General features: G+C 47.8%; 2 non-coding genes across 2 annotated transcripts; one reads left to right on the plus strand and one right to left on the minus strand.

Moving 5' to 3' along the window:
- Positions 1-6,794: 6,794 nt before the first annotated feature.
- TRNAL-CAG (transfer RNA leucine (anticodon CAG)) lies at positions 6,795-6,878 on the minus strand. The gene has a single exon. It is a non-coding gene; the product is annotated as a tRNA-Leu (tRNA).
- A 1,432-nt stretch (positions 6,879-8,310) lies between these two features.
- Positions 8,311-8,382, plus strand: TRNAQ-UUG (transfer RNA glutamine (anticodon UUG)). The gene has a single exon. It is a non-coding gene; the product is annotated as a tRNA-Gln (tRNA).
- Positions 8,383-9,126: the final 744 nt, after the last annotated feature.

Consider the following 9,126-nt stretch of genomic DNA (forward strand, 5'->3'; position numbering starts at 1 on the left):
GCGGTTTTCGATGTCGGCCGTTTCACTTCTCATATTCTCTTTATGGTACTGCTCGTCACTTGTTTCAGTATACGCAGCCAAACACATATGTTTACGTGCTGTTTTGCTGGGTTGCTCTGGACATGCTAGCAGCTCGTGACTGACCGGAGACTTGCGTGCAAGAGAAGATCGGTTGTTATGAACCTACCGACAGACGGAGAGGGGGGGGGGGGGGGGGGGGCTCGCAACATGTTGGTTACAAGTCACAAGGGGTTCTATGGGCTCCCACTTCCCACAATTTACAGCGTTGCAGGACTCGAGGCTTTAGCGACCTTCTAACTTCACCAGTGCAAGACGTGTAGTAGGCAAGCGCGCAGCTCTTGTAATCTCAGAAACGCACATGACCCACGCACTGACATCAGCACTTGGCACCTACCCGCGATCGCATCCCTTCAGGTCACGTGTTACGGAACTGTTTATGCCTATAGTCTTTCTCATCTCATCGACACCGTTGAATGTACGGAAGCATGGATATGACGGGTCCCGCCGAGATTTGAACTCGGCTCGTAGAATTCGAAGTTCTGAGTGTTAACCTTTTCCACTAGGGGGATCTGATGTGTATGTGTGACAGAAGGTAGCGAAGTATACTTTTATATACTTTTGTTCCTTTTTCGTCAAATAATGCTTTAAGAGTAAGAACGTCCTTCCCAGCGCCCTTCAATCCAAAGCCAGTGACTAAGTGCGAATTAACTTTTCCATGTAGTAATGTGCGGAACAGGGGGGTGGGGATCGAGCAGGCCCCACAGACCCATTTCTCACCAAAATTGGAAAATTTTGGGCAAAAATGGCGCATTCAATAAGACTATAGCAAATCTAGGCATTTTTTGTCTGGAAAATTGGTTATTAGAGCATTTCCTTAGGCGAACCCTACTTGTGATCGTACACTAGGTCAGTAAACGTATCGCTATAAATGTCATCACTACATACCTATAATATCAATACCGCTTCAATTTCAGATAGGAAACCGTTTCAAAGTATTGAATCTATTTTAAAACCTTCATGAACAGGATTTCTATTTCAACTTTGATTTCATGAATTGGGCTAACTTGGTCAAAGCTTTTAGCTCAGCCCCCCCCCCCCCGTTCCCTCCAATCAAGAAGGCGACACCCATGGCCAAGGCACAGTTGTCCCCCTGGGTCTATCCCTGCATAAGTGATACAGAGGTGACCCCTTTGCTGGAGGACCCTTCTAAAAAAAATACACAAAAAGCAGGCACTGACTTTAACACTGTCCGCATTAGCCCAATATGATTCACATCACATAACGTACTATGGATGGCAGCGTTACTTCCGGTTGTCATGAGCTCATCGACAAGGTTCAAGGCACAAAAGCACGCACGAGACAGGTCCCGCCGAGGTTTGAACTCAGATCTCAGGATTCAGAGTCCCGAGTCCGTTGCACCACGGGGCCGGCTTGTTTTGGTGTGATAACGTGCCGCGAATTATCCCATCATCCACCGTGCCGATGATCAAGCATGCGACGTTCCTCAGCTGTGGAGATCTGTTCAGCCGCAAGCAATTCGGCATAATATGAATTGTCGGCTGGATCATGTCATGTTACCTGACATGTGACAGGAAAGACAGGGAGCCTATAATCATGATCTCTGCTCATAGTTTATACAACTTGGTACCAATCTTAGTGTTCGAACACACGGAAACGGGGGAGGGGGTCGGGGAATCGGTGGCCCTCGCCTCCAACTTCTCATCACAATTGACATTAGACCGGAGGGATTTGCATGGCAAGAAATATTCTCGAAGCGTTGAAAGATGTGCTCATCCCGTGCCTACTGCTCCTGAATCCTCACGGATGTGATATCACTAGACAAATGAATACCTGGGCCGAGTGAAATATGTACCTGAATGCATTGATTGATTGATGAATCATGATTGACATGATTATTTGCGCTCTTTTCGTAGACTCGCTTTAAAAGCATAGATAGCACGACTGAAATATGTGCATCATCAAGCATGCTTGGCAGGCGATGCTTGACAATGATGCTGAGATCTGCGGTCATATTTGTCCTGCATTATCACCATTATGGCGTAGAACAGCATGCAAAGCCAGGACAGGAACCTACCAATGCCCAGCCAAATTTGAAGGCTTGAATGATGTCAACGCTTTATGGCATGGATGGCACTGAATCTTGGCAGAGCGAGGATCTGTTTGTGGGTCAGTTTGCAAACTTGGACCACTTGTACAAAGACCAAGCACAAATTGTGCCATTAGTCTGTTTTTACCATCTTGGAAGGATGCTTGTCACTTGCTGTCCGCGCTATAAGCGTCCTTGAATGATATCACATATATTGCCGATTGTAACAGAATTGCAACAAATCATGGGAAGAAGCCACCACCGACGACCCGCACAATTTTTCGCCCGGGTATGAAAATGCGTGTCAGGATGGCCGAGCGGTCCAAGGCGCTGCGTTCAGGTCTCAGTCCGGTTCTCCGGGCGTGGGTTCGAATCCCACTTCTGGCAGGGCTTTTTCGACATCGAGTGCCCTATTTTCACGTCTCTCACATAGTGCCGCACATCGCACACTTCAGCCTATCTAGCAAAACACCTAGATGTTTGTGCACCATTCATCAGTTTTCCCCGGGCGTGACTACGGTAATTGAGCCTGGCAGGCTAAGATCCGGTATGTCTCCAGTTCTCCTGGCGCCATTGCTATGCATATGATGACATGATGATGACGATGAAAATGATGATGATAACCTCCGTCAGCACATGACTCCATGTGGCTATGACTCTCACGCGGATGAGTGCGGATCAACAACAATTTGAGGAGCACGCAAGACTTACGCCCTAACTTGAATCACTTCCGCCTTAGCGCAATTACATCCCGCACATAACGTGCCACGGAAATGTCGATTCCGGTAATTTAGGGTTAATCGATCCAGTTGAATGTACAAAACTGAGTGTGATAGGTCCCGCCGAGATTTGAACTCGGATCGCAGGATTCAGAGTCCTGAGTGCTAACCGTTACACCACGGGGCCGAGGTGTAGTGGTGTGACAGCATGCAGTAAATTATCCATCATCCACCGTAATGTTAATCGAAAGGCTTTGTATGCCTAAAAATCGGCGGGGAGATTTGTGGTCTAATTGTCTACCTGCCATCCACTGGCAACCGTCGGCCCCGTGGTGTAACGGTCAGCACTCAGGACTCTGAATCCTGCGATCCGAGTTCAAATCTCGGCGGGACCTGTCACATGTGCGGTTTCATATCCATGTTCATAGCATGTAACACTTCGTAACCTGCTCGGTGTTTAAATACACGGAAACGGGGGCGTGGGCTTGGTGAATCGGTGACCCTCGCCTTCAACTTCTCATCACAATTAACATTAGACCGGAGGAATTTGCACGGTAAAAATGCTTTCGAAGTGTCGAAAAATGTGCTTATCCCGTGCCTACTGCTCCTGTGGTTATGACTGTCATGCGGATGAGTGTGGATCATACGCAATTTGAGAACCACACAAGATTTACGCCGTAGCTGGAATCACTTCCCGCCTTAGCGCGGTTATATCCCGCACATTACGCGCCACGGAAATGTCGATTCCGGTAGTTTAGGGTTAATCGATCCGGTTTAATGTAAAAACTGGGCGTGACAGGTCCCGCCGAGCTTGCAGCTCATCAGGGGACGTCCAGCATCGGGACTGTCTCGTTGACGACAGTGTACTTACAAAGAGCAACAACTTTGGCTGGTCGTATGAGCATCGCCACGTTATACGCGAACACGGACACTTCGTTAGACATGCTGTCTTCAGTCATTTGACAGATACTGACGCGGGCAGGGAGGTGGAACATACACCGCCCACATGAAGCTTGGCAGCGGCAGCAACTTGTTCGGTGCCGCTCGGCCGGAAAACGTGACTTTTGCCTAGAATTGTGAAACAACGCCAGATGATCCAGAATAACAGTTAAAGCAAGAAGACGATCTTGAAATCGAAAAGCAGCAACGCAGGCCAAAAACTTTCTCGCGCTTCTCACGATTTTACATTGTCGCAGAATGCGCCCTTCGCGACCCTCCAACCACGCCAGTGCCCGGCAAGATGTTCAGCACAACTGCGCATCTCTCGCAATCTGACGACCGCACATGCCTTGCGCGACAACAGTAACACCACCCTAGTTGCGCACTTGTGTCCATCTAAGTTTCGTACCACGAAAATGTTGATTCCTGTAGTTTTGGTCTTGATCTTGATCTTGTCGCCGCGGCTGACTGCATAAAGGTGGGGATCCGAAAGTTCCCGCCGAGATTTGAGCTCGGATCGCAGGATTCAGAGTCCTGAGTGCTAACCGTTACACCACGGGGCAGCGCGCGGTTATGTGGCAGCATGCAGTGAATTATCCACTATCCACCGCACTGTTGTCGAAAGGCCTTGAATGTCTGGAAAATCGGCGGGAGGAGATTTGTGGCCTAATTGTCTACCTGCCATCCATTGCCAGCCGTCGGCCCCGTGGTGTAACGGTTAGCACTCAGGACTCTGAATCCTGCGATCCGAGTTCAAATCTCGGCGGGACCTGACGCGCGCGAGGTTTTGTGCATATAACCGCGTCGATCAACCCTAGAGTACCGTAGTCATCCTTTCCGTGACACATATTGTAAGGGATACAATTACACGGACCTCAAATCCATTGCACGGTACAATTACACGGTGCTCAAATCAGCGTGGTGATCCTCCGGTTTTCATATTGCGAGAGATGCGCGCTTGCCTTACTGTACGTCTTACCAGGCACTGGTGATGCCAGAGGGTCGCGTTCTCTACGTTGTTGAAGATGTATTTCGAGACAGTCTTGCTCTTTTTTTCTGAGCTAATATGCATGAATTCAACTGGTTTTGTTTCAGAATTATAAACAAGTTATACGTCATCACGATGGGAATAGCATCTTTCGCTAAAAGAAAATCACTTTACGTCTTGACGCTCGGCTTAGTACGTTCGAAAATAGGAAGCAGGCAACATTATCAGTCCCACAACACAAAATTGAGTTTCGCCCATGTTTTGCCTAAAATTGCAGTTATCCTTTCCACTGTTTCTTATTATAAAACAAGCAGTTGTGCCCCTAAAATCGGCACCGACTCTCGAGTTGCAAATCGTTTGACATGCTCGTCCTATTCTCCCTGTCTCGCTCGAAAATAGAAAGCTACATGGTTACCACATTCTTTTGTGGCTGCTTGGAACAAATCATTGTTAGACTCTTCTAAAAGTTTATTCGGAACTGCTTGCATGGAGGTTGTTAGGCTCAAGGCACGTACTGAGCATAACTTGTTGGGCATACCTCGAACCCAACGAACAAGTTATGCCGTCAAGTTCAACGAATAATTTTGCCTCCGCCTTTTCGCCAGATAGGAGTGCAGAGAGTTTTATGTGTCGCACAATGCTGCGACACAGTTGGCCTGGATTGACCCTTGTTAGATATCTGCCAGCTAAACTTTTCACGTCAGTCGAATAACTATGCGTATGCTACAGAATTCGCATTCGGTGCTGTTGGATTATGAGTGCAGCGATTTTCTCCCAAACCACGCATGCGCGAAAAGGGTGGCAACTCGGCTAACCCAAAGCCTTGCTCGTATGTAGAATAGATATCTCCTTGTGCATGCCAAAGCATCTTTCCGAATCATGAGCCGTTTGTTAGTGAAAGCAGACTATAGCAGTTATCTTAGTGTGGCTTTGCAGTTCATAAACAAACAAGTAAAGCTGAGGCTCGTATTATCACCATCTTCAGCACACTGCAATGGCGCTCACAGGCCTGGAGACATGTTAGGCCTCACCCTTCTCGGCCAACGAATGCAGGCATATCCGGAGAAACCCACTGAACGGCGTGTTACCATCTGTGTGTCTGGCTACGTATGCTGAAATCAATGACAAGCGGTGAGGAGTGACCGCCTCTGCCCATCTTCCTTCTCATGCATTTGGACGCGGTACAGATTACCAGCTAATATCAATCTGAATCCAGTTTGTAGCATCCGTTTGTATTCAGTCACTTCTTTGGTGATGTCGCACAGATACAACATGACGAAGCCGACTTTTTGTGTTAAATATAAATCCCTTCGGCGTGAAAATATGTCACTTCGGTCGAATGGTGTTGTGTGCTGGATTATTAGTACGGCAGATGATGGGATAACTCGCGGCATGCTGCCAGATTTCCAAACACTGGCCCCGTGGTGTAACGGCTAGCACTCAGGACTCTGAATCCTGCGATCCGAGTTCAAATCTCGGCGGGACCTGTCTCGGATGTGGTTTTGTGCGTTCAAGAACGTCGATGACCCCAAGACGGGAACACAGTTGCACAAATGTGACATATGCTAATTGAGAGTGAGCTGTAGCGATGGTCATGGTCACGCCTTTGGTTTGTCACTAAACAAGTGAAAGTGGAGCTCACGTTATCATATCGCGGCCATTAAGGCATAGCGATGACGCGAAGAGGCCTGAGGGCATGTTGGGGGGTAAAACCGCACGGGCCAACCATTGAAGCCACATACATGAGTAGGAAACGTAGGGAGTGGCACGTCATCATCTGTATTAGATATAATTATAATATATCATCAGGTATCACCATCAATGCACAGCGATGACGCCAGGGGGCTTGCAGACATGTTGGGGGCTGGCCCACTCAAACCGACCACTGTAGTCACGGCCGGGGAAATATGAGGAACGGCACACAGTCATCTGTATGTCACATATGTGATAGAAGAGATACCATCTGTCCCATCTGTACGTGGGAGAAGAGGTAGCAAGAGCAGGCGATATCGAAAAGCCTTGTCAGAAGTGGGATTCGAACCCACGCCCGGAGAACCGGACTGCGACCTGAACGCAGCGCCTTGGACCGCTCGGCCATCCTGACGCGCTGAGCTTCCGCGGGCGAAAAATTGGACCGAGGATGGCTGTTGACTCCTCTGGATGATTTGCTACAATTCAGCTTCAATCGACAACGTTAGTGATACCATTAATGTACGTTGCTGGCGAGGATAGCAAATGACAAACATCCTTCCATGATGGTGAAAAAAGATGGTGGTATTCTGCTTGGTACCAAGCCACGTTGGCATATCGGGTAATGAAGTAGGTGATGCCGCAGCAAGGCGTGCCACACACGCATCTGGCACCCTTACGATGACAGTCCCCGCTAACGACCTATATGCAGTGGCATCTGCCTTTATGTTGAAGCAGTGGCAAGCAAACTGGGATGTGCATGCTGCCAATAAACTGAGGGAGATAAAGCCCCGGTTGGGACCATGGGCGTCCAGCTGTCGTAGGGTGAGGCGGGAGGAAGTGACGCTATGCCGCCTGAGAATAGGCCACACATATGCAACTCACCGATTCCTCTTATGCAGGGAAGATCAACCGCGGTGTCCTCGCTGCGGGGATCCTTACACCATACGACATGTCATGTCTTGTGCCCACCTCGACTTGGAACGTATGCGCCATTTTGGATCTGGGTTCTTGCGTCCAACGCTCTGTGGTATGTTGGGAGACGATTCCAGCTCAGTACATGACGGTCACATTTTAAGTTATCTCGAAGACGTACAATTTCATGCCATATATCGAACGAAACCTTATCTCTCCGCTTTTTCAGGCAACTGTTAGATAACAAGTAGGTTATGATCGACGTAGTCGGTGCGCCCCAAAGCCCAAATCATCATCATCATGATAGTGAAAAAACGAGTAATAGCATGATGTTTGCCCCTCACATGTGCAATAGCTTCTATATTTGAACCTCACCCACAATCGGACCCTAGCTGATGCCAAGATCCGGTGCTAGATATAGCCGTGCCATCCTTCGATTTCATATTTGGTTGGGCATTGATAGGTTTTTGTTCCGGTTTTACGTGATGTTCTACGTGATGATGATGACACACTACGAATGTGACCGTACATCTCAGCATCGTCATCAAGCATCCACCGGCCAAATATTTATGTGATAGCTATGCTTTTGTAATCATTCCACGAAACGGATGCAAGTAATCATCCATTCATGTACGAAAATTTCACAAGGCCCAGGTATTCATTTGTCCAGTGATATGCCGTTAGTGGGAATTTACGAGCGGATATGCACATCTTTCATCATTTTGAAAAGAACCCTTATTATGCGAGCGTTCGCCTTATTACTCGTCGAAAAACCAGGGGAAAGCACAGCAACATGGCAAAGATACAACGACAAATTATAATGTTGGAAGAAAATCTAACCAGCGCAACCTATAGGAAAAAGTATTAAAGAATTTCGTGATGTAAAAAAGGAAAATTACCATTCGCTGTCTGCTGTCACGCCACTAAGCGACGGTCCCGTGGTGTAACGGTTAGCACTCAGGACTTTGAATCCTGCAATCCGAGTTCAAATCTCGGCGGGACCTGTCATATCCGTGCTTTTGCGCATTCGGCCGCAGCGATGACCGCAGCACTGTGGGAATCAACACTTTGGTGGCACGCCACCTGAAGGCATTTGTTAAGTTGTAGGAGCCTTATAGTTCTTAAGCTGCCAAAAATTGTTGTGGCCGTTAATCCCAGAGACCCTGCCTCCTTCAGTGGGAGAGACTGATGAGACGTGATGATGATGATTAGATAGTACGAATGTGGCCGCAGATCTCAGCATCGTCATCAAGCATCCACTGGACAAATCCGCATCAATTAACAAGTTTTAGTCAAGCTAGCTACGCGATTGTAATCATTCCACGAGACGAGTGCAAGTCATCATCCATTCGTGTACGTATATTTCACACGACCCATATATCCATTTGTCCAGTGATATGACACTAGTGGGAATTTGCGAGCAGTAAAGACGGGATATGCACATCTTTTAGCGCTTTGAAAACAACAAAGGATACAACAACAACAAAAATTACTATGTGGGAACGAAAACCTAGCCAACACAACCTATTGGAAATAGTATTAGAGAATTTCGTGACGTAAAAGAAGTAAAAATTATCATTCGCTTCCTGTTGTCACGCCACTGAACGGCGGTCCGGTGGTATAACGGTTAGCACTCAGGACTTTGAATCCTGCGATCCGAGTCCAAATCTCGGCGGGACCTATCATATCCGTAATTTTGCGTATTCGACCGCAGCGATGGCCCCAGCACTGTAGGAATCAACACTTCG

The sequence above is a fragment of the Pollicipes pollicipes genome, unplaced genomic scaffold (assembly GCF_011947565.3).
Source record: "Pollicipes pollicipes isolate AB1234 unplaced genomic scaffold, Ppol_2.1 Scaffold_2555;HRSCAF=2994_pilon_pilon_pilon, whole genome shotgun sequence".
NCBI classification, from domain to species: Eukaryota; Metazoa; Arthropoda; class Thecostraca; order Pollicipedomorpha; family Pollicipedidae; genus Pollicipes; species Pollicipes pollicipes.